Genomic DNA, 27123 nt, shown 5'->3' on the forward strand with positions numbered 1-27123 from the left:
TTTTCAATGGAGCCGGTCAAGCAGGCTTCACAGAGTGGTCAAGATCTAATCCTTCTACATGAGGACCGAGCGAGGTGGCGCAGTGGTTAGCACTCTGGGCTCGCATTCGGGAGGACGACGGTTCAATCCCGTCTCCGGCCATCCTGATTTAGGTTTTCCGTGATTTCCCTAAATCGTTTCAGGCAAATGCCGGGATGGTTCCTTTGAAAGGGCACGGCTGATTTCCTTCCCAATCCTTCCCTAAGCCGAGCTTGCGCTCCGCCTCTAATGACCTCGTTGTCGACGGGACGTTAAACACTAACCACCACCACCACCTTCTACATGAACTCTACGTGAAACAGCGGACCGATTATCCAGACATGACATGTGTAATACGCATCTCCATTGGTTACAAGCATCCAGTTTACGTTGTAAGAAGCCTAAATTTTCTGTTTGATAAAATAACCTCCGATAACTATAAATGGAAAACACAACGTTGTTTACTTCCTACAGGATTAAAGTATTTAGCTAAATAGCATTTGGCTTATAAGGCCATCGTCAGACATCCTCTGACAGCTGTCAAAATTTTTGTTTTATTGATACATAACCTGTTTCCCGGCCAAAAGCAGTATCAGCAGTTGCAACAATGAAAAAGTCATAGATATACACATCGTTCATAGGCAAGACATGTTATGCACTGAATATTGTCCACTTTGTTGGCTAACGAAGGGTGACTAAGACGTAATCCATAAATTTCGTAGAAATTGCTAGTGTGTTGATCATGCAATTACTGAACTTTGTTTTAAAATTTGTCTGCACCAGTGCGACGGCAGGGCAATCGCGCGTTTGGAAAGGTAGCTGCGGATGATCAGAATGTAAGGTACATTGTGACTGGAAAAGATGTTATCTAGATTGTGACACATATGTAGAATTATGATTCCTCGTTTACTGAGCATCTACTAGTACAGGGTGAGGGCCACCTGTACCAGCCACTGACATGTGTCCACCACTTGACAAAAGAACGGCAAAAAACTCAGGTTTGCGGAAGCCTTGGAAACATCGGGTTCACAGTCCTGATTTAATATCAAATGATCACCGAACACAGTACTTTCCCTCTTCTAAACTATTCTTAATCCGCACAGTTTTCCAAATATGTCCTACCCTGTCTATTATTTCAATAACTCCGTTTACCTCTATTTATTTATTTTGTTCTGTATGCCTATGTACTTCATATAATATGTAGTTATAACTCTCAACTCTGTTTACGTAGATTAGATTAGATTTACTTTCATTCCAATCGATCCATAGTGAGGAGGTCCTCCAGGATAGAGAAAATGTCAGGAAAACAATAATACATGACAATACTTACAACAAAAACTAAGCTGATTTACCTTCCACAGATTCCAAGTGGAATGATCGTCATTATTTTTATTGCCCTCCGTATGTAAAAACTTCTTCAAGTCATTCATCAGTACTCTTGCCAAGTACTAATTCTACATTACAGGGATTATTAATTTGATTTCGGTTATTATATAGACAGTGTTTAGTATTAACACGTATTTATCCTGGTTTGCTCCCTTTAAACAGGATGTTCGAAGAGGAATCGTCAGCATTCAGTGATATGACAGGAACAATCATTCTAAGCAAAAAGTCTAATAAACATGGGCTCTAGAATGCATACCATAGTAGCTAGGAGCGCTTGTTCATCTTTGCTATTGTGAAAAACGTCTCTGCTACTGAACAATTGCTTATATCTCTCGAAGTAGACATCTTACAGAACACGTTTACTAGATAATTTAGCTTCGAATTATCGTTCCTGCCATATCCCTGAATACTAACTATTGCTCCTGGTACACGCTGTATTTATTTACTCTTCAATTTTTTACCTTGTATTTCAGTTACACGTGTTCCTGTCGCAGACTAGATGAGTAACATCCTTTACAATGTTGTTTTCAGATATTGGAGCGTCTTTGACAACGAGAGTCAGTTAAAGTCTGATGATGTAAGCCGAAAGACAATTAACTAAATAAATACTGAGCTTTTATTTTTATAACTATGTTCTACCAATTGATGGATGGATGGATGGATGTATGGATGGATTTAAAATTGTTGGGTGGTAATCTCCTTGATCACAAGCGCCCTTTAACAAGATCTCGGTACTGGTAAATGAGGAGTACTCTGGTTAAAACGAAAAGCAAATGAAATACGATAGCCACCATAACAGAAAACAACGCATGCAGGTACCAGTAGATCACACAGTTACCACATTTTAAAAGAACTCATAGAATCGTGGAAGTCAGTGAGAAAGCTGACTGATCACGGAACTAAAAGAATGACACAGCCACTAAAAAATACATTTAACTGGGCGAGAGTCCTGTCAACACACAAAATATAAATAACTGCCGCGTCATTGCTGAAAATTTAAGATCCTAGGCTTCCCTTCTATCAGCATACAACACATAGGACATTAAAACATGGTGTATCGCGAGTGTCTTCTTATCACAAGATATAATCATGCATCACTGAGCAGTGTCCAATGCGAAGGCGACTGAGGACCACTTCGTGCCTTCGTCCAGTCTGAAAGGAAGTGCGCCACGGACGAATAGTCGGTTTTACCGACCGCAGCTTGCTGTTACTCACTTCCAGCCACTGCCTTCCAAGACTCAGCCAACACCCGTTTTGTAACCCACGACAATACAGCCTGTGAGGAGACCGGGAAATTGAAGTGTGGTATTTTCCTGGCAGGTTGCTTTCGCTGCTCTGAGAGCTGTCCCAGAGACCCAGCAGAAGGTCATCTCTTTCTTCTGCCTATGCAGGTAGCGGGTAGTGTCTTGGACGATCTGAACTATTCTATCTGCTGGGAAAATGTGCTGAATAGCTTTCAGAGCGTTGGCTGGCAAGGCGGTCGAGCGGTTCTAGGCTCTACAGTCTGGAGCCGTGCGACCGCTACGGTCGCAGGTTCGAATTTTGCCTCGGGCATGGATGGATGTGATGTCCTTCGGTAAGTTAGGTTTAAGTAGTTCTACGTTCTAGGGGACTGATGACCTCAGAAGTCCCATAGTGCTCAGAGCCATTTGAACCATTTGCAGAGCGTTGAGAGAGTCAGTGCAGATAAGAAACTTTCCTCCACAAGAAGTTTCACGAGCTCTAGTGCGTTCCTGAGTGCCCACGGCCCTGTGTAATAGAATGAGAGGTGGAGTGGTAGGCGGCGCTTAATGGCAAAATGGCGGAAGACAACAAAACACCCAACAACAACTCATTGCCTCGATCCAGCATGCTCTAAGGGAAATTCCGAAAAAAGTGCCGTTAAAAATTCGCTTTAAGGCCAAAGGCAGAGCTGTGAGCTCGTTACACCCCGTCAAGTCCGAGTTAAGAGTGGTCCTGTCAATCACACAGAGGGGGGCGGGGATTTGCTCTATGCCTGTTTATGAAATGTATGTCTGCTAGACTAAGTAAGTCAAGCTATCCCTTCGCACGGACAGAAAAAGGCAAAAAGGTTAGTAGCCCGTCAACCGTTGAACCTGTGTTGTATTTCGTTCTAACAAGAAGCGACGGAAGTATAAGTTAACATATGATGAGACCTGACAGTGCTTTCGCACGATGTAAGCCGCATCGTTTAGGAAATAAACTGTAGTAGAACATTTACATTCATGTCATTCTGAGGTACAGAACTGTTCTAATAAGCAACAAAGGGAGCATCCATTATCGCGATGCACAGCAACACCATTACTCACCGGCAGCTTATGACAGGATAGCTGATGGTTCCTTTCCCACTGATTAATTGCAACTCGTGTCGGATATGAGGAACACGCTTCGCGAAAAGTATGGCGGACCGCACGTGTAGCGCCTGGATGGTGCGACCCGTTTCTTGCGGCCACTCAGCACGGCGCAGCGCTGTGCTCCGACGTCAGACTGGACGAGCGACAGCGGCAGCGGCCGGCGACGTGCAATATGTCGGGCGCGGATGTCGCGCCAGGCAGGAAGCGGTCGACCGCCGCCACTGCGGTTCTCGGGGCCGGCCCGACACTGCGAAGCGAGGCGCCTCTTCCTCTCCCGTCATCTAACTGTGCCATCTGCGTGTGGCACTGTAAAACCAATTATCTAATATTTTGCGCAGGACTCCGATTTCAACTGCGACAAGCACAGAGTCTCTTCCTGCGATATCACGTATATAACCATTCAGTTTGACAGATGTGAAGTGCCGGCCGGAGTGGCCGAGCGGTTTTAGGCGCAACAGTCTGAAACCGCTCGACCACTACGGTCGCAGGTTCGAATCCTGCCTCGGGCATGGATGTGTGTGATGTCCTTAGGTTTGTTAGGTTTAAGTAGTTGTAAGTTCTAGGGGACTGATGACCTCAGAAGTTAAGTCCCATAGGGCTTAGAACCATTTGAACCATGTTTGAACAGATGTGAAAATTACCGAAATATCAGTGTAATAAATCACGGCTGCAAAATACTAACCCGAATTCTTTACAGACGAGTGGAAAAACTGGTAGAAGCCGACCTCGGGGATGATCAGTTTGGATTCCGTAGATATATTGGAACACGTGAGGCAATACTGACCCTACGACTTATTTTAGAAGTTAGATTAAGAAAGGCAAACCTAAGTTTCTGGCATTTGTAGACTTAGAGAAGGCCTTTGACAATGTTGACTGGAATACTCTCTTTCAAATTCTGAAGGTGTAAGGGGTAAAATACAGGGAGCGAAAGGCTATTTACAATTTGTACAGAAACCAGATCGCATTTATAAGAGTCAAGGGGCACGAAAGGGAATCAGTGGTTGGGAAGGAGTCAGACAGGGTTGTAGCCTCTCCCCAACGATATTCAATCTGTATATTGAGCAAGCAGTAAAGGAAACAAGAGAAAAATTCGGAGTAGGTATTAAAATCCATGGAGAAGAAATTAAAACTTTGAGGTTCGCCGATGACATTGTAATTCTGTTAGAGACAGCAAAGGACTTGGAAGAGCAGTTGAACGGAATGGACAGTGTCTTGAAAGGAGGATATAAGTTGAACATCAACAAAAGCAAAACGAGTATAATGGAATGTAGTCGAATTAAATCGGGTGATGCTGAGGGAGTTAGATTACGAAATGAGACACTAAAAGTAGTAAAGGAGTTTTGCTATTTGAGGAGCAAAGTAACTGATGATGGTCGAAGTAGAGAGGATATAAAATGTACACTCGCAATGGCAAGGAAAGCGTTTCTAAAGCGTCGGGTATAGATTTAAGTGTCAGGAAGTCGTTTCTGAAAGTATTTGTATGGAGTGCAGCCATGTATGGAAGTGAAACATGGACGATAAATAGTTTGGACAAGAAGAGAATAGAAGCTTTCGAAATGTTGTGCTACAGAAGAATGCTGAAAATTAGATGGCCATATCATATAACTAATGTGGAGGTATTGAATAGAATTGGGGAGAAGAAGAGTTTGTGGCACAACTTGACTAGATGAAGGGATCGGTTGGTAGGACATGTTCTGAGGCATCAAGGGATCACCAATTTAGAATTGGAGGGCGGTGTGGATCGTAAAAACCGTAGAGGGAGACCTAGAGATGAATACGCTAAGCAGATTCAGAAGGGTGTAGACTGCAGTACGTACTGGGAGATGAAGCATCTTGCACAGGATAGAGTAGCATGGAGAGCTGCATAAAACTAGTCTCAGGACTGAAGACCACCACAACAACCATTCAGTCTGTTTATATCATTGTGCGAGGGATGTTCAGTAAGTAAAGCAATACATTTTTTTCTCAGGAAATTTCGATTGCAAAAATGTGGAATTTATTATGGGACATCATTAAATGTTCCCGACTCAAGCTGTGTGATTTCATAAACTTCTGACAGGCGGTAGCGCGATACGTTGCCTTCAAAATGGCGTCTACAACGAACGTGTGTTCAAAGCAGAAAGCTGTCATTTAGTTCCTTCTGGCGAAAAATCAGACGATCGCAGATATTCATAGGCGCTTACAGAATGTCTACGGAGACCTGTCAGTGATCACAGCATGGTGAATCGTTGGACGTGGCGTCAGTCATCGTCACAAGGTCGCGGAAATCTGCTAGATCTCCCGCGTGCTGCTTGGCTGCATACAGCTGTGACTTCTGCAATTTTGGAACGTGCGGACACTCTCATTCGATGTGATGGACCGATCCCAAACAAACAGCGCTCTGTTAAGTTGGACATCTCTGTTGGTAATGCTGCCACACTCTTCCACCATTTGGGGTATTCGAAGGTGTGTTCCTCGCCGCCGCAGAAGACCATAAAGAGTAAGTAAGGATCGTCTGTGTGGAACTGCTTGCGCTTTACGAGGATGATCGCGACAATTTTTGTCAAACATCATCACAGGCTATAAAACATCTCATCGAAGTGGAAACCAAACGGCAATCCATGCAGTGGTGCCACACCACCTGTTCTCCGAAGAAAAATTTCAATGCCACGCCATCAGCTGGAACTCTAAAGGGTTTATTTTGTTTGATGTTCTCCCTCATGGTGCAACGATCACCTATGAAGTGTATTAAGCTACCCTTAGGAAATTTATGAAATGCCCTCAGCGTGTTCGTCGTCACAAAAATGCAAACAAACTTCTCACTCTCCATGACAACGCAAGGCCTCACAGAACTCTTCGCACCTGAGAAGAGCTCAGAAAACTTCATTGGATTGTTCTTGCTCAACCACCGCAGAGAAGAGAATCCTTACCTTCCAACTTCCATATATTTTGCTGAATGAAGGTTACACTCCGTTTTTGACTCAGTGAAGGTAGCACTCCTCTGTAATCGGTACGAGGATGACGGGAAGGTTGATGCAGCGACACGTTGCCTACGACTTCGATCAGTAGAGTATAGCATGTGAGCATACACGACCTACCATTGTGGCGGCGTAAGGCCGTCGCGTTTAATGGAGATTATAATGAAAGGTAGTGTTTTGTAGCCAAAAGAGTGGGGCATATTGTAGTGTACTGGAATACTGAATGAAACCAACCTGCTTTAAGAACGTATTTGTTGTATTACTTATTTAATGACCCTCCTACATCTACATAAGAAGTGTTCCAGGTAAAGTTTCTCTTTTTAATTCAAAAATAATGAGTTAAAGAAATATTTATTTAGTACTGTAATGGTAAGAATCGTAAGTCTTTCTGTGGACTTAGGAACATAGAACAATTTATTTTCCAGAGAGTTGTAACAACGAGTTATAATATTTTAATTGTAAGATTATCTTTTCCTATGGTGTTGCTGATTTATTTAATACGTCTGCACACAAATCCTACTTTATCATTTTTAATTAGGGAGCTGGAAACGTTCAAAGTCTTGGGGGTGGATAGAGAACGCTGTTCATACGTTGCTGGACGTGTTCAGTAGAATGTTTACGATGAGCGGTAAGTTCATTTAAGTGAGATTTTGAAACGCATGCTCATTTTCCGGAGTAAACAAATCCATACGCTTTCAGTACGACCTACAGACTAGATGTAAAGTTGCTGGTGTCACACAGCGGCAAGCTTCCCCGATGACTTGTTTCAAATCAATCTGGGATTGTGAGTTGGGTATCATGAATACTGATTCTTCAGCTATTCCCACAAAAAAATCTACTGGCGTCAAATCGTCGACAGTAGGGCCATTCCTGATTACCAAGGTATCTTAACCATCTTTCAAGCAATAACCTGATCAGTTCTTGCATAACGTCACACGAAAAAAAATTTCAAGGAGAACACCTAATTTGTACACAATAAAAGCTCATACATCTCAATTGTCAGTGTACCTGATAAGTAGTGTAGATCGATGATTTCATCTCCGAAGGTTCAACACCAAACGTTATGGGGCCACTTCCTACGCCGATTGTCATGATGTACCCATCTGTGGTCCAGTAATGTGCACTGCACGTACTGAACCCAACTTCACCTGAGAACACTTTATAAGGCATACGGAATGAAATTATCCACGGTCCGTTTACAGAAAGCAACTTTCCGCTAGATGGCAAAAATGGTTCAAATGGCTCTGAGCACTATGGGACTTAACATCTATGGTCATCAGTCCCCTAGAACTTAGAACTACTTAATCCTAACTAACCTAAGGACATCACACAACACCCAGTCATCACGAGGCAGTGAAAATCCCTGACCCCGCCGGGAATCGAACCCGGGAACCCGGGCGCGGGAAGCGAGAACGCTACCGCACGAGCTGCGGACTTTCCGCTAGAGATCGTTCCCATGCAGCTTTCCCGTCAGTGACGCTAACTGTTCGCCTGGCTGATACCTATGACTTTTCGTATGCTGACATGTAATTCGTGATGTACTGTATCAGAAAAGAACACTTCGTAATGGCCCTCTGAAACTTCTTATTTCTCGAAACCGTCAGTGCAAGAATACATCCTAGATTATAACGGTATAGGACTTCGATCACAGCATCCAGGAAGTTTGCCGCTCCGGACACCAGCAACTTTACATTTAGTCCGCAGGTCGCTTGGAAGGCCTACTGACTCAGGAAAGAGTGCACTTGTTTGAACTCGTCACTTCAATGAATATTCCGCTACAAGAACAACCTTTTGAACGCAGTCAATTATTTTCAGAATGTTGTAGGCACCCCTAAAAACTTGAAAGTTTCTGGCTCCATAATTAAAACTGGATTACAATTGACATGTACACTGTTGGTTGAAGAACCTCAGCTGCGCAATGAAATAATTTGTTTCATACATCAAGAATTATAACTCGTTGTTGCAACTCTCTGAAGTAATTAAATAAATTGTGACCATATCTCCACACAAGGAGTTACGTTTCTTACGTCCACCTACCTAAATAAACATTCCGTTATCTTATTATTTTGTAAGTCATGGGCAAAAACGATTTATCTTAAAGATCTACGCAAACTACTGTACATCCCATGTTGAATGTACCAACACAGTTGCTTTTCTTTCCTATTACATTCATCTATTAGGCGACGAAAAAATGGCTGTCTATTTGCCTCTGTATGCGCCCTAGTCTGTCTGCCTTTCTCCCATGATCCTTGTGCAATATCCACATCGGTGTCAATGAAAGTCAAGTATGGTAATACAGCTTTATTACGGCAACAAGCAGGCGATAGGAGACAGAAATGCTCTTCATTCGTACCAGGCACTTCACGTCACTCCAGATTATAACACAGCTGTTAAAATCATCATTATGGAAAACCAGAAAACCAGCGACCTGCAATGAATGACAATATAGTAATTGTAAACATCAATAATGGACTAAAACAGCATGTAGTGCACACAAATACCCAAGTTTCACAAAATGTTTGCAGGGAAGGTGCCCAGAAACTTAATAGTCTACGGAAACTACGAGAACGACTATACGGTGCGATGACAGTGTCTTACTTGCATAAAACTTGGATACACTACCATTGACGTGAAATGAAAGGAAAGTGTAAGGAAAGACGTTATTCATCATCAGACAAAGCACGGAAGTGCCGAACTCTGACCTCTGCAGTGACTATTATGTTGACCTCCTTTTGGCATAACAAATGTGCTATCGAAGAGCACTATGTGCCGCGGAGAACACTATCAGTTGAGCATCAAATTCAAACCTCCTAGAAATTATCTTCGTCTTGCAATCTACGCGAAACGACACGGCCTGACGTCTGCAGTTATTGTCAGAGTGCTTTCCATTTATTCTAACCACTGCAAGAATCAATTGGCGGCAAAAAAAAAAAAAAATCCGTTGTGATGAAGAGCTACATAAGAGACTTTCAAGTGGCTGCGAAGATTCACAAACGAATTATTATCCACGAGAATTCAAGCAATCTGAAGCCGTTGGCGAACTCGCGGGGAGAAGGTTATGCCCTGCTACTTGTGCCCTTCAGGAAATATTAAAAACTGTTTACAGTTATTACTTGACTCAGTTTCGCAACTTCTGTTTCTCATGCAAGTAACTGTATATAATAGCGAATGGAATATGTCTGTGACCCTGTAACGCCGGAAATGCATATCCTCCTATTTCAATCTATTGTACTATAATTTTTTTTCCGTGTTTTGTTACCTCAAGATATGACATTTCTGTCTCTTTATATATTGTAATTGTTCTACTGTTTGTATATATATATTTATGCATTTATGTTGGTTTGTTTTGTGAATATTATTTGTATTTATACGCTGGGTCTGGCCTAGGGAAAACTATGCTATCGAACGAATACATCGATAGGTCGTGTGGAGAACCAAAGTGTTGAGGATCCTTGGTAGTGTTAACTCTGTCGCGTGGAGCGCGGGCAGAGGGAGAGTCTGGCTGGAGTAGCGAGTGGAGCAGGTGTGTTGTGTGACCCTCCCGCGAGTTGCCGCGCTTTCGGGATTTGGCAGCATGTAATTGCGCTCGACTTGCGATGATAGTTTCTGACATGGTGTCGCGGACGGGAAGCATTAGCTGGCGCACATCAAGAGCCTGTTTCGTCTGGTGACCGTGTCGAGAAGAAGGCGCGCCAACATCCAGCTTCTGCAACAGCGACGGCCGACAATGAGTGACTGTCGCCACCTCCTCGATCGAGAGCTTCAAACCTTCAATCAACCAACAAGGAAGACTGGAAGCACGTAAAGTTTTAGAACTGTATGGCAGACCTCAGCTTTTCAAACTCTCAAAATTGTTGCATCACAAAATTACAGCAACTTAGCATGAGCGTTTGTTGCTCATTGTCCCAATTGCATTACCAAGCAGGGTCCCTTCCTTTTTCGGAATGAACCCGAGTGTCGTTGAAATTCAAACGCCAGCATCATTCGATTTCACTGCTTTAATTTCAAAGTTCAGTTAAGGTATTCATAGCTGGCTACAATATTTAGATTACACTAGCGCAAATTAAGAGTGCGAGTTTTGTTACCGTATTTTAGCTTACCTGTGACTGCAGCTCAGCTTGGTACGTACTAAATTTTACTATTGTTAATTGTTCAGAATCATTTAATTCAAGTTCAAAGTTAAATCTCTTATTTCTAAATTGCGTAGATTCAAGTAGCTTTTGAAATGATTGTTGAGGTAGTCCAAGACTAACCGTATTTTACTGAATTTCGATGTGCTTCAGAAAGAAAGCTCACTATTAACTTCAGTCACTAAATTAACTTTCGATTTTCCGGTTTTATTAATTCTTTTGCTAAATTAAGTCAGAGTGTAGCGAAAGTTATTACTTCTGACAAACTTTCAGTTTTCACACTACACATGTCAACCTTCAGTTGCCACGCTTCTAGTGCTAATCATATGTGTCTTTCAGTTTTCACACTACACGTGTCAACCTTCAGTTACCACGCTTCTAGTGCTAATTATATATGTAATAACCTTTCTTTTTCAGTTACTATAGTAATTGTCCATAGGACTGGCGACCGTAATTTTCCCCAAATCTCAAATATCTAATTACCGCAAGTTAATTGTTAACGTAACGGCCGCACATTTACTTTCTTTATTAACTTTACCCCTTTTCAAAATTAATTTCCACCAGTTTCATTTGCAATTTTCCTTTCATTTAGATGTAACCCTTTCCTCCCTCTTTACCGACAAATTAAGTTCGGTGACGATTGCTTTTCCCAAATTTCATTAGGTACACGCGGTTTAATTTTTCACTGTCATTAAGGTCGATAAGTGAGGGGGAGGTTACAATCCTCATATTTTACTGTGTTTTACGCTGTATCCGTGCGCAAAATTTTTCAACGTGAAAATATCGGAACATTTACTTTTTGTCGTGTAGAGTTGGCTATAAACCGCCAAAACAGTTTATTTGCTACTTGGATTGTTCCAGTTGGCCAATGCGTGGAGAAACGACAGTGTGCGTGAGGCATTACACTCACATAAATGTTGCATGATTCACTACGATATCATCCATAGTCTTTTTGCGTGTGCGTCCAGCTTCGAGATGAATGCTGCAGGTACAAAAGTTGTAGAATTTTTGTTTTCCTAGAAGTCAGGGGGAAGGTCGTGTCCTGTGTGTTGCTAAGGCACTCTGTATTGATTTGGGCTGACTTACTTGATATGGAAATCCAATTTCTCTTCGCCGCTTACTCAGTCTCTACGAGTTTAGATTCGCCCGGCAGATCTTCCTTCAGGAACCCGCAGAAACCTTATCGACTGCATCTGGAAAAAGAAGACATTTCAGTATTGCAGCGCGTTTGCTTATGTGTCAGAATATGTTCGGCACTCAAATAATACCTCTCAACTTCGTCGCATACGGTTGCTGGTACGGCACAAATACAGCATAATCCACAATACGCAATAGAAATACAGGCATATGAGACAAGAGATGAAAGTACATACAAAATACTGATATAGGCTGCGATAACTGCTGTCCTGGAAAAATATAGCATTCAGCATACAGTTATTAAGCAGAGCGAAGAAAGTCCGGGTAATAGAACAGGAAAATTGCTGTGCCATACGACTGTAGTTCTTTTTACGTGGGAGTGCTGAAATGTAAATCATCCGAACGTTTTATGAGAAAACTCTTAAAGCTTTTAAAATAAAACAAATTTTGTTAAAATTCTGCATCTTCATTCTTCGTGTTTAAATATTTATTTCTCATCATAGTCATCCTGGCGAGGAATATATTTGTCCCAATGAGGGACTAGGTGGTTGATACCGTCACTGAAGAATTTTTAACTTCTATACGGTGCCACAACCTCACTTTTACTATCACCGCATCATCACCATCCAAGTGAGGTCCTCGAAGGTGTTCTTTAAATCGGATGGGCCCAAACTGAGGGCGTATGGAGGATAATCAATGAGCGTGAACCCAAGGCGTCCGGATGTTGCAGATGTCGCAGCGTTTGTCATGCTGAAGGAGCGGGTGCTGTATACCTAGGTATAACAATCACGAACATTTTAAATTGGAAGGAACACACAGAAAATGTGGGGAAGGCTAACCAAAGACTGCGTTTTATTGGAAGGACACTTAGAAAATGTAACAGACCTACTAAGGAGACTGCCTACACTACGCTTGTCCGTGCTCTTTTAGAATACTGTAGCACGTTGTGGGATCCTTACTAGATAGGACTGATTGAGTACATCGGAAAAGTTGAAAGAAAGGAAGCACGTTTTGTATTATCGCGAATTATGGGAGAGAGCGTCACAGAAATGATAGAGGCCTTGGGATGGACATCATTAAAAGAAAGGCGTTTTTCGCTGCGACGGAATCTTCTCACGAAATTCCAATCACCAACTTTCTCCTCCGAATGCGAAAATATTTTGTTGACACTGACTTACATTGGGAGGAACGATCACCAAGATAAAATAAGGGAAATCAGAGCTCGTACGGAAACATATAGGTGTTCATTCTTCCCGCGCGCTATACGAGATTGGAATAATAGAGAATTGAGAAGGTGGTTCGATGAATCCTCTGACAGGCACTTAAATGTGATTTGCAGAATGTCCATGTAGATACAGATGTAGATGTGTGGATAATCTCTTCGAATTTGTGCTTTTAGTTTCCTGGGTGGGGGGGGGGGGGGGGGGGGGGACGGTCGAAGTGGCCGAGCGGTTCTAGGCGCTACAGTCTCTAACCGCGCGACCGCTACGGTCGCAGGTCCGAATCCTGCCTCGGGCATGCATGTTTGTGATGTCCTTAGGTTAGTTAGGTTTAAGTAGTTCGAAGTTCTAGAGGACTGATGATCCCAGAAGTTAATTCCCATAGTGCTCAGAGCCATTTTTTTCTCCTGAGGGTCTCTCACGCAGCGACACAGTTACGTTACACACTGAAACGTCGATTGATTAGTATGCAAGACGATTTCTCAACATACGCATTCATGGCACGGACAGATGTTCATTCAGTGTAGATGGATATATACAAAAGTGAGCACACTGGATATACGTCACATGACTCATCATTGGGCAAGAATTTTCCAACGCTTGTATTTTACACAGACTTCCATAAAATGAAACATACAGGCGTTACGTATGCCCTCAATACATTCTCATTCAAGTAACAAAATTGAACTGATAAACTGCCTATTGGCTTCTGTCTCGGTTTCTACGGCCGACGTACATCTAATGATTTTACTGACGTTTCGCCAGCACGATTGGCTGGCATTGTCAAAGCTTCACCCTCCATTGCCGGTGGTGAACTGGAGCCGAGCTTGCGGCCGCAGACCGTATGTACCTGGCGCACCAACGTCCGAGGGCTTCTCCTCGGTCATTTCCGGTGCAGTTCTCCTCTTGCTACCTGCGACGGTCGTTCGCTGCAGTACGGGAAGCCAGGATCCGTTTACCTGAAGGCTTTCTTCTTTCTTGTTGAAACTGTTGGCGTGTTTTTGTATTTCTACAGCTTCTCTGAACAAGCGCGTGTGATAGTGCTTCTCTATAGCCAGAACTTCCGTGTCGGCGAATTTTATTACGTGGTCGGTCTCACACAATGCGTGCTCTGCCACGGCCGATTTCTCCACCTGCCACAACCTGCAATGTCGCTTATGTTCTTTGATCCTAGTGTTGATTGATCGTCCAGTCATTCCGACATAAACTTGCATGTGCATGGTATATGGTATATCTCTGACATTGCAAGTGGGTCCGTTTTCTCCTTTGCCGATCTAAGGCATTCTTTGATCGTCCTTGTCGGTTTGAAAATCGTATTTACGCCGTGTTTGCGCAATATACGGCCGATTCTGTCCGTCACTCTGGGAATGTATGGCAGAATGGCAGTACCCGACATTTCTTTTTCTGAGTCCTTACTTCGCCGAGTGTTTGGCTCTGGTACACTTCTAATATAACTTGTAGAGTACCCATTGCTCCTCAGAACACTTTCCAGGTTTTGCTTTTCGCGTCTGAGGTGCTGCGGCTCACATATTCGTCCTGCTCGCTTTACGAGCGTATTTATCATGCCTCTTTTCTGGCTCGGGTGGTGGTTTGATAGTTTGTGCAGGTATAGCTCCGTGTGTTTCTGTTTTCGATTTCGTACCAAAGGAGTTATTTTGTAATACCAAAGGAGTTATTTTGTGTACTACGTCGGATTTTGTATGCCCGGAAGTACTGATGATAATGAACTGGGTTTTCTATCGCACAGCTGTATTACCAGTACAAGTCTGTATATGGAGTACGAGAAAGATTGAATAAAATTTTATACTATTTCTGTAGATTCATAAGGAGTGTGTGTGATCAATCGACCGCATCCTAGGCCAGTTCACTGCCCCATTTCTCAGCGTCAGCTGCGCGGATGTGGGAACAAGAAAAGAGCTCCTCTCCTTCCCGGCTTCATGGCAAGACACACTCTAAGATAGCTTAGCCTACTTCGCTGCAAGGAGCAAAGATTCGAAACATTCTGCCACGTTACAGAAAGAGAGGACTTCTGTCTGTATTTTTAAGCTCTATTTTTTAAGCTCCTACTTTTTTAAAATGTAGATACACTGTACCAGTGACCGCCAGCACTCTCAAAGATTCATTACCTCGAACACTACAAGGATAATAAGGACTCGAGTAATTAAATTGACGCAAGAGGCAGCACTGATGCAAAAGACCTGCTTCTCTACTTACAATGAGGCAATAGATCTTTCGTTTGGTTAACGAAAAAAGCGTAGAGAAACATTTCCAGTGGCTCAACTGTTTGTATTTCTCTCGGGTATCCAGCCTTCTACAGGTGTCACGTGGAGGTGACGACAAGCTATGCTGTCGAAATACGGTGTTACGCGAACAACACCTGGCTGGACACCCGAGAGCCGTGCCAACAGCGTAGAGTGTCTGCATACCTGCCGTGGCAGCCGTTTTCATTACGTTTAATAGCGACGGAGGTTCACAATGCTTGGAGGAATGTCGCCACGTTCCTTCTAAGCACGTTCTTCGCAGCTGCGGATAGCGCGCGTTGTGCAGTAAATGACCTACCGTGTCTGGAATAGCTTACTACAAAATGCAGGCGGGATAGTACGTCTCACAAACATTCAGATTCAGATGCATGGTGCAGACGTGTGTACATTCACTTTTGTAGTGGAGACATGTGCCTCAAGTGATTACTTCAGAAACAAAAGTGAATTAAATGCAGCTATGAATAAACTAGAATGAAAAGTACCCCTATCATAGCACGTAAAAAGGCGAATATGTCCTGGGAAAATTAGGTATGTGAAGAAGGGAAATCGATTTTCAACTTCACTGGCAGCTTCAAAGACATTAAAATGAAAAAAAAAACTTGACATATTCTCGCTTTTTTACTTGTTAGTAAGCCTGCCATTTAATATACTGGACCGTGTCAAGTAAAGTAACAGGATACATGATGCCACTGTTATATTGCTAGAGAAGGCCGAAATGCACGCTATAAGCTCACGCAGGATGGCGTGAGGTCTGAAACAGGATACGTAATGAATGCTATAAAGAAAATACGTAGCTTCTGGAATACTTAACTTTAATCCATCATTTGTATACATCGTTCTTGATGAGACATGCTTCATACGATAACTATCAATTGCTATGGCGCCTTGCTAGGTCGTAGCGATTGACTTAGCTGAAGGCTATTCTAACTATCTTCTCTGCAAATAAACGAGGCTTGTCAGTGTTGCATCGCTAGCTATGTCGTCCGTACAACTGGGGCGAGTGCTAGTAAGTCTCTCGAGACCGGCCGTGTAATGGCGCTCGGTCTGCGATCACTGACAGTGGCGACACGCGGGTCCGACATGTACTAATAGACCGCGGCCGATTTAAAGCTACCACCTAGCAAGTGTGGTGTCTGGCGGTGACACCACAGCCACCTCGTGTAACATGTTATAGGGCATTATGTCATCAAAATGCATCTGTAATGTCATGCAATATGACACAACACGTTTGTAAAATTCCATATGATATCCGTTTTTACTATGGCTGGCGCATCTTCTGGATTTTGGCCACGGGATCAAGAACTTTTGACCTATAAATTCCAAGAACCAGCTGTGCCAAAATATTGCAGTTACAGGAGAGCACTGCGCTGGGGAAGTATGATTGATTCGTGAGAAAGCTCTAATCCACCAAGATGTTTTGATTTAAATGTCTTTGAAGCTCGCAGATCAGTCGAAATGTGGTTACCTTATTTTACATCCCTAACTCTTCCTAGGAAAAATTCGCCTTTTTTGTGCTACTTTTTTACTCTACCTTAATTTTGACATTTGGCCCCCGTACATTGTCAACCGATGCAGATTTTTGTTGACCCGTGCGACGACTGATCCGGTATAGGTTTTTTATTGCCTTTCGGATCATGTATCGTGACAACGGATAAAGCTTTCACAAAACAACAGGACGACCATTAATTACATATATCTGTCTACATTTTAACAAAATTCGAACCGATTCACACAGATGTAAAACACAGAAGTGGCACACATATAAGGACAAACAAAACACGTGTTTCAGCACTAAAACCAGAATAAAGCTAGAGTTTTGAAAGCGAGTTTTCAGTTTTATCGTAAGAAGGCATTTTTTATTTATTTGATTCACTTTGAACCGTTTCCGCGCATACAGTTCACATAAGAACGAATTTTACATTTAGCTCGACATTAAACCATGTATCTCGACAACGAATGAAGATAGTTGGATAAAACGAGTGTTGACTTTACGCAAAGTTTAAACCGTCTCGTACAAGTGCAAATACAGAAGTGATGCTCTTCAAAACCCTGCCAGAAAATAGTGTTTCTTGTACGTAAAGTCCAAACGATGCTTCATTTTTTTCGAACGGTTAAAATGTATGTTATACCAAGGTCTGATACTCCGATGGACAAAATCTGAAAAATCTGAACGAGGATGTTTTTGCACGACTAATTCGAGTGTTGCATACGAATCGTGCCGTTAGCTTAACATTAATTTCATCCCAATTAATAGCGTTTGCGAAAGGAATTAATCGATTCGCACAAACTGCCTGGGCGGCAGCTCCGGTTCGTCATTCAAACCTTGCTTAATGTACTGGAAAATAGCCACAGTAAGACATATGTTCGAACGGCCATACAAGTGCATACATTGTATTTGTTGTTACAGCGATTCCTCGTAGTAAGGATAACGCATGTTGGTGAAGTTTATTCCATTATTGTTAAATGAAGATTATATATATTTAATGTATAAATATAAAAAGAAGATCAAGCAGCTCTTTTCAGACATTGTTTATACTAACGTATCGCAGAATAAATCTTTACAACAGGAAAAAGTAGGATGCATGCACAAAACTCCCATGATGACCTTCCAACAACCCCTGATTTTCCGCTCGATTTAATTTCTGCTGCTTTCACACCCCCGGCCAGCCACAAATAGAAGTGGAAGTATAATTTCACGCTCGATGATTGCCACAAGCATTAATTCCATGATGCAGAAAATTACACCCTTGATTTCCATTACACTGAAGTGCTAGAACACCCTATAATTATGTATGAACATTTCAGCTCTCACTGCTTCCACATGCCTCATTGCCATTTCGTAATGGTGCAAACGCGGCTCTTTCAAAGAGCAGTATGCATTTCGTCAGGAAGGGGAAGGCCCCGTAGCTTAACGCTGCACAGGGTAGTTATCTGCTCAGGGGCAAATGGTGGTCGCCATCCTAAAATTTTAGTGATTTTCTCTTTCATCAACGTCAGGTGCAAATCCTTCTGGTCACCTAATTTGAAACTAATGGATATCTTGGAAAAAACGTGTACATGGACAGAAATTTAGGAAATTAAATAAAATACCCGATTTATTACTCTGTTAGAGGTGGCGAGGTCCTGAAAAGCATTGGACAATGTAAACTGGAGCAAGACGTTCAGATTTCACACGAAAATAGGCGTACGCTATAGGCTAAGACGGGTAGTATACAATATGTACAAGAATCAAGAGGAAACAATAAGATTAGATTACCAAGAACAATGTGCTCAGGTTAGAAAGTGTATAAGACAATGATATAGTCACTCGCCACTACTGTTCAGCCTATACGTCGATGGAGAAATGTCAGAAACAATCGAATGTCTCAGGAGTGGACCTAAAGCTCAGGATGAGAGGATATCAATGGTAAGATTCACAGATGACATTGCTATGCTCAGAGAATGAGGGACTATTTCAGAAACTGTTCAGTGGAATTATCTAATGAACACACACCATAATTGAGAGTAAACCCAAGAAATGAGGAGTTTCAGGAATGAGACAAACAAAAAATTGGACATCAAAACAGGGAACCACAAAATAGATAAGTGAAGGAATAATGCAGCTTTGGAAGCAAAATCATGAATGTCGGAGCACATTCCAGGCGAAAACAAGTCGTCTAGAATCAAATATCGCCCTTAATTTAGGGGTGTCAGAGAATCTGGGAATGTGCTTTTTTATTCTACAAGGGATTGGGGGGGGGGGGGGGGGAGAGGGCGGCGGAAGTATGGGCTGCACAGCCAACAAGATGGTGCCACAGGTTCTTCTTAGTCTGCAGAGGAATGTCTTCTAGCATCCGTGGAAGATTGTCTGTTAATAGGCTGTGATACGTCTGTGCGTTCAGTGTTGATCTTGTGAAAAACGGGCTTATGAGCTGATGGTTCACTAACTTTCCACCCTACATTTACACTACGGGGGTTTTCAACAGACCAGTAGTGCGCATGTTTCGGCGGTTTATCTGACCATGATTGGTAAATGTGGCTTCGCCGCTAAAGAGGATACATTATACATCTGGAGTATCCTGTTGTACTGCCGGTGTACAGAAGTCAACAAAATTCTCATAATTGTATCTTTATGGAGATTGGTGTGATAGGGTGGAACCTATGTCAATGGAGAATGCGTACGACACCTGCATGAATGGTACAAACAAGTGTCGATGTAGGAACTTTTCAGTATACGATATCAAGTAAACGATTCGCACTGGAATCCTGCAACAACCACCACTGACGTTCTAATTTACCCTCTTTTAATCTGTTAATGTCAATGGGCAATGATCCTTTTAAAAATTGTCCGTTTGCACTAAACATACACTTTCTAAGTATTATTACATCTTTGTAATGGCTAACAATACGACCCCCTGACTACTAACCCGTTCTGTAAAGACCGCACATAAATAGCACTTTCCATTTCCGCATATTTTGGATGCAAGTTTTAAGTGATTCAGCCTGTATATATCTGAGAAGCGAGATCGGCAAGAAATGCAAAACAGCTGAGCAGGAATGGCTCAAAGACAAACGCAAGCCTGTAGATGATGAGAAAAAGATAGGTATTGCATTTAGGAAGTTTAAAGATTCTTGTGTGGAAAAGAGGAGTAACTAAGAAAGTCATGAGGTCAGATGGCAAGCCAATACTAAGGAAAGAAGGGGAAGCTGAGAGGTGGAAGGAGTATATAAAGGGCCTCTAATACAGATAATAGCTTCAAGACTACATGAGAGAGAGAGAGAGAGAGAGAGAGAGAGAGAGAGAGTGTAGATGAATGTGAGATGGGAGATATGATACTGCGAGAAGAACTTGACAGAGCACCGAAACATCTAAGTCAAAACAAGGCCCTTGGAGTAGGCGACATTCCCTTAGATTTATTGAGAAAGCCAGTCACGTCAAAAATATTTCGTCTGGTATGCAAGATACCTATATGAGAGAGGCTAAATACTCTGAGACCTCCAATTAAAAATAAGGCAGGTATTAACAGGCTTGAATATTACCGGCCTATCAATTTACTGCGTCATCTTTGTGGGATGTTGACACGATCTATTCACAGAAGAACAGAAAAACTTGTAGACCCGGGGAAGATAATTTCGAATTTAAGAGAAACGTAGGATCCCCCGAGGTAGTACTAAGCCCACGACTTAGAAAAATGTAGGAAAGCCTAAGTTGATAGCATTTGTGTACTTAGATTTGACAATGTCGACTGCATTACGCTCTCTGAAATTCTGAAGGCAACAGGGATAAAATAAGGGCAGCGAGAGGTTATATGCACCTGCTACAGAAACCAGACTGTAATTGTAATAGACGAAGGACAAGAAAGAGAAGCAGTAGTTGAGATTATAGTGAATCATGATTGTAGATCCCTCAAATTATACACTCTGTACATGGAACAACCAGTAAAAATAGTCAAAGAAAAATTTTAAGAAACAATTATAGTTCAGGAAGAAGATACAAAAACTTCGAATTGTGCCAACGACATTATAATTCTGTCAGAGATGGCAAAGCACTTCGATGAGCAATACTGATATTGTCATCGAAGGAAGGTTGCAAGATGAGCATCAGCAAAAGGAAAACAATAGTAATGGCACGTAGTCAGTTTAAATCAGGCTTACTGACAGAACTGGATTAGGAACTGAGACACTTAAAAGTAGTGGATGAGCTCTGCTGTTTGGACTGCAAAAATATCGTTGATGGCCGAAGTGCAGAGAAAATAAAGTGGCAACTAGCAATAGCAAAGAACTTGTTTCTGAAAAAGAGAATTTTGTTAACATCAAACACAAGTTTATTTATTAGCAGTTCTGTTCTGCAAATATTTGTCTACAGTGTAGCGTTGCACCGAAGCAAAACATAGGCGATAAGCAGTTCAGAAAAGAAGATAATAGCAGCTTTTGAAATGTGCTGCTATAGAAGAACACTACAGATTGTATAGGTAGATCACGTAACCAATGAGAAAGTACTGAATCGAATTTGAGAGAAAAAAAATTTGCGGCGTAACTTAAACAAAATAAGGGATCGACTGATAGGTCACACGCTGGGGCATCAGGGAATTATCAGTTTGGTAATGAGAGGAAGTGTGGGAAGTAAAAAATTGTAACGATAGACCAAGAGATGAATTTTTCCCGAGGGCATGCCGCTTTACTGTATGGTTAAATGGCGTCCACTTTGGTAAAATATTTCGGAGGTAAACTAATCCCCCATTCGGATCCCCGGGCGGGGCTACTCAGGAGGACGTTGTTATCAGGAGAAAGAAAACTGGCCTTCTACGGGTCGGAGCGTGGACTGTCAGATCCCTTAATCGGGCACAGAGGTTAGAAAATTTAGAAAGGGAAACGGATAGGCTAAAGTTGGATATAGTGCGAATTAGTGAAGTTCGGTGGCAGGAGGAACAAGACATCTGGTCAGGTGAATACAGGGTTATAAATACAAAATCAAATAGGGGTAATGCAGGAGTAGGTTTAATAATGAATAGGAATGCGGGTAAAGCAAGTGAACGCAGTATTGTGGCTAAGATAGGTACGAAGCCCCCGCCTACCACAGCAGTACAAGTTTATAGGCCGACTAGCTCCGCAGATGACGAAGAGCTTGATGAAATGTATGATGAGATAAAAGAAATTATTCAGATAGTGAAGGGAGACGAAAATTTAAGTCATGAGTGACTGGAATTCGATAACAGGAAAAGGTAGAGAAGGAAACGTAGTAGGTGAATATGGAATGGAGGTGAGAAATGAAGGAGAAAGCCGCCTGGTAGAATTTTGCACAGAGCAAAACTTAATAATAGCTAACACATGGTTCAAGAATCGTAAAAGAGGACTGTATAAATGGAAGAAGCCTGAAGATACTGACAGGTTTCAGACAGATTGTATAATGGTAAGACAGAGATTTAAGAACCAGGTTTTAAATTGTAAGACATTTCCAGAGGCAGATGTGGACACTGAACACTATCTATTGGTTATGAACTGTAGTCTGAAACTGAAGAAACTGCAAAAAAGTGGGAATTTAAGGAGATGGCACCTGGATAAACTGACAGAACCAGAAGTTGTAGAAAGTTTCATGGAGAGCATTAGGGAACGATTGACACGAATAGGGGAAATAAATACAGTAGAAGAAGAATGGGTAGCTTTGAGAGATGAAATAGTGAAGGCAGCAGAGGATCAAGTACGTAAAAAGACGAGGGCTAATAGAAATCCTTGGGTAACACAAGAGATACTGAATTTAATTGATGAAAGGAGAAAATACAAAAATGCAGTAAATGAAGCAGGCAAAAATAAATACAAACATCTCAAAAATGAGATAGACAGGATCTGCAAAATGGATAAGAGGGATGGCTAGAGGACAAATGTAAGGATGTAGCGGCTTATCTCACGAGGGGTAAGATAGATACTGCATACAGGAAAATTAAAGAAACCTTTGGAGAGAAGAGAACCTCTTGCATGAATATCAAGAGCTCAGATGGAAACCCAGTTCTAAGCAACGAAGGAAAAACAGAAGGGTGGAAAAAGTATACAGAGGGTCTATACGAGGGCGATGTTCTTGAGGACAATATTATGGAAATGGAGGAGGATGTAGATGAATTTGAAATGGGAGGTATGATACTGCATGAAGAGTTTGACAGAGCACTGAAATACCTAAGTCGTAACAAGGCCCCGGGAGTACACAACATTCCACTAGAACTACTGCTAACCTTCGGAGATATAGTCCTGACAAAACTCTACCATCTGGTGGGAAAGATGTATGAGACAGGCGAAATACCCTCAGACTTCAATAAGAATATAATAATTCCAATCCCAAAGAAAGCAGGTGTTGACAGATGTGAAAATTACCGAACTATCAGTTTAATAAACCACGGATGTAATATACTAACACGAGTTATTTAGAGACGAATGGAAAAACTGGTGGAAGCCGACCTCGGGGAAGATCAGTTTGGATTCAGTAGAAATGCTGGAACAAGTGAGACAATACTGACCCTAAGACTTATCTTAGAAAATAGATTAAGGAAAAGCAAACTTACGTCTCTAGCATTTGTAGACTTAGAGAAATCTTTTGACAATGTTACTGGAACACTCTCTTTCAAATTCTGAAGGTGACAGGGGTAAAATACAGGGAGCGAAAGACCATTTACAACTTTTTACACAAACCAGAAAGCAGTTATAACAGTCGAGGGGCATGAAAGGGAAGCAGTGGTTGGGAAGAGAGTGAGACAGGTCTGTAACGTATCCCCGATGTTATTCAATCTGTATAATGAGCAAGCAGTAAAGGAAACAAAAGAAAAATTCGCAGTAGGAATTAAAATCCATGGAGAAGAAATTAACACTTTGAGGTTCGTCGATGACATTGTAATTCCGTCAGGGACAGCAAAATAACCTGGAAGAGCAGCTGAACGGAATGGACAGTGTCTTGAAAGGAGGATATAAGATGAACATCAACAAAAGCAAAACATGGATAATGGAATGCAGTCGAATTAAGTCGGGTGATGCTGAGGGTATTAGATTAGGAAATGAGACGCTTAAAGTAGTAAATGAGTTTTGCTATTCGGGGAGCAAAATGACTAACGATGGTTGAAGTAGAGAGGATATAAAATGTAGACTGGCAATGGCAAGGAAAGCGTTTCTGAAGAAGAGAAATTTGTTAACATCGACTGTAGATTTAAGTGTCAGGAGGTCTTTACTGAAAGTATTTGCTTGGACTGTAGACATGTATGAAAGTGAAACGTGGACGATAAACAGTTTAGACTAAAAGAGAATAGAAGCTTTCGAAATGTGGTGCTATAGATGGATGTTGAAGATTAGATGGGTAGATCGGATAACTAATGAGGAGGCACTGAATTGAATTGGGGAGAAGGGAAATTAGTGGCACAACTTGACTAGAAGAAGGGATCGATTGGTAGGACATATTCTGAGGCATCAAGGGATCACCAGTTTAGTATTGGAAAGCTACGTGGAAGGTAAAAATCGTAGAGGGAGACCAAGAGATGAGTACACTAAACAGATTCAGAAGGATGTAGGTACTGGGAGATGAAGAAGCTTGCAGAAAATAGAGTAGCATGGAGAGCTGCATCAAACCAGTATCTGGACTGAAGACTACAACGACAACAACATTCTATCACAGACACTGTCCCTTTGACTGATCACAAATGTCACTAAATCCGCCCAAAAGATGTAAACAACCATGCATGAGCAGCGCCTATTAGACGGAGAGAGTCTGACAGCCAGTCAGTTCCAGACATTCCACCAGGAAGGAGGTACACGGCTCGTGTTGTCTGTAGTTCAACCATGCCTAGACGGTCAATACCGCGGTTCGATCGAGTCCGCCTTGTTACTTTGTTCCAGGAAGGGCTCTCAACAAGGGAAGTGTCCAGGCGTCTCGGACTGAACCAAAGCGATGCTATTTGTACGTGGAGAAGATGCAGAGAGACAGGAACTGTAGATAACATGCCTCGCTCAGGCCGCACATGGGCTACTACTGCAGTGGATCACCGCTACCTACAGATTATGGCTCGGAGGGACCTTGACAGCAGTGTCACCATATTGAATAATGCATTTCGTGCAGCTACAGGACGTCCTCTGATGACTCAACCTGTGCATAATACACTGCATGATGAAACTTCACTCCCGACATCCTTGGTGAGGTCCATCTTTGCAACTACGACTTCAGGCATGGTGGTACAGATGGAACCCACAGCATGAAGAATGGACCGCTGAGGATTTGCATCATGTTATCTTCATCGATGAGTGTCGCATATGCCTTCAACCAGACAATCGTCGGAGACGTGTTTGGAGGCAACCCGATCAGGCTGAACGCCTTAGACACACTGTCCAGTGAGTGCGGCAAGGTTGAGGTTTCCTGCTGATTTTGGGTGGCATTGTGTGGGGCCGATGTACCCCGCTGGCGGTCATGGAAGGCGCCGCAGCGGCTGTACGACACGTGGATGCCATCCTCCTACCGATAGTCCAACCATATCGGCAGCATATTGGCGAGGCATTCGTCTTCATGGACGACAATTCGCGCCCCCATCGTGAACTTCTTGTGAATGACTTCCTTCAGGATAACGACATCGCTTGACTAGAGTGGCCAGCATGTTCTCCAGACATGAACTCTATCGAAATGCCTGGGATGGATTGAAAAGGGCTGTTTATGGACGACGTTATCCACCAACCACTCTGAGGGATCTCTCGTTGGGAGAAATGGATGTCAATGTTGTGAAATAAATATTTAGACATCAAAATGGTTCAAATGGCTCTAAGCACTATGGGAGTTAACATCTGAGGTCATCAATCCCCTGTACTTAGCACTACTTAAATCTAACTAAGGACATCACATACATCCATGCCCGAGGCAAGATTCGAACCTGTGACGGTAGCAGCGGCGCGGTTCCAGACTGATGCGCCTTGAGTTGCTCAGCCACAGCCGCCATCCTCTGAGGGATCTACGCTGAATCGCCGTTGAGGAGTGGGAGAATCTGGACCAACAGTGCCTTGATGAACTTGTGGATAGTATTCCACGACGAATACAGGCATACATCAAAGCAAGAGGACGTGCTACTGGGTATTAGAGCTACCGGAGTGTACAGCAATCTGGACCAACATTTCTGAAGGTCTCGCTGTATGGTGGCACAACATGCAATGTGCGGTTTTCATGAGCAATAAAAAGGGCGGAAATGGTGTATATGTTGATCTCTATTCCAATTTTCTGTACAGGTTCCGGAACTATCGGAGCCGATGTGACGGAGAACTTTTCCTGATGTGTGTATAAAATTTCACCTTAGCTGCAAGTTATGTTACTTTATTGCTGCCAAATTATTTCTAGCCCTCCACCTGATTTAGTTGGTGGGTGGTATCCGAAACCAGTTTGCAGACAAGAAAAGTTAAGTACATCTGCTGATTCTTTTCAAGGCATCGCACTTTCTTACTGGATTCCACTACATATTTGCATTATTATTCGCTATTTAGTGAATATACTGCCAAAATAGACCAGATTAAAATTTTAAAAGACCATACTAGTCCGAGTATTATTTCAGGAAAGTAAAACTGGTTTCTCTCAGTAATTAGATTGGTTAATAATACTAGCAACTGACTTGACCGTCATGAGAAACAGTTCATAATACTAAAAAAATAGAGTAGGTCGAAAGATTACGTCGTTAAAGGATGAATTTGAATAAATCTAAGACTCTGACTGTTTTGAGCAACAACATGATATGTCCTATATAGCCCTACTCTATCAAGCTAAAATAAAAGAAATCAGCGTCTTTGATTGGTTTGTCATGCGAATTCGGGGTCTTACGTAACCGTGTCGATATGTACATTGTGCCGTGTACCGTACGTTTCGGCGTTCATGGGAGAGTAGAATCAGTTGGTTACTACCTTCCTTGCAGTTGCATTGCAAACATGCAAACATGTCAGCTGTATGAGACCCAAGGACTACTTGTGCATTAGCTGGAACATTTCGCATAAAATATTTTGCACCATGTCTAATCTTTTCTGAATTCAGTAGAACGTAACCTAAGGCCATTACAATGGAAACTACTTGAAGACAAGAGTGTCCTATACTACTTACACTAGAAATGATGCTTCTTCCTAATGACTTTAGTCTAGATCGCGGGTAATAATTTAATAATATATGAAGCTACGCTTGACGCCTGTGA

The 27123-nt window shown here is 42.3% G+C and overlaps 1 long non-coding RNA gene across 1 annotated transcript in view; it reads right to left on the minus strand.

Moving 5' to 3' along the window:
- LOC124548590 overlaps positions 1–27123 on the minus strand; it is a 533556-nt gene that overhangs the window by 175063 nt on the left and 331370 nt on the right. The window contains exon 3 of the long non-coding RNA XR_006967708.1: positions 11932–12038. This is a non-coding gene — a long non-coding RNA (uncharacterized LOC124548590). The remainder of the gene's footprint in view (positions 1–11931; positions 12039–27123) is intronic.

Source organism: Schistocerca americana, chromosome 1 (assembly GCF_021461395.2).
Source record: "Schistocerca americana isolate TAMUIC-IGC-003095 chromosome 1, iqSchAmer2.1, whole genome shotgun sequence".
NCBI classification, from domain to species: domain Eukaryota; kingdom Metazoa; phylum Arthropoda; class Insecta; order Orthoptera; family Acrididae; genus Schistocerca; species Schistocerca americana.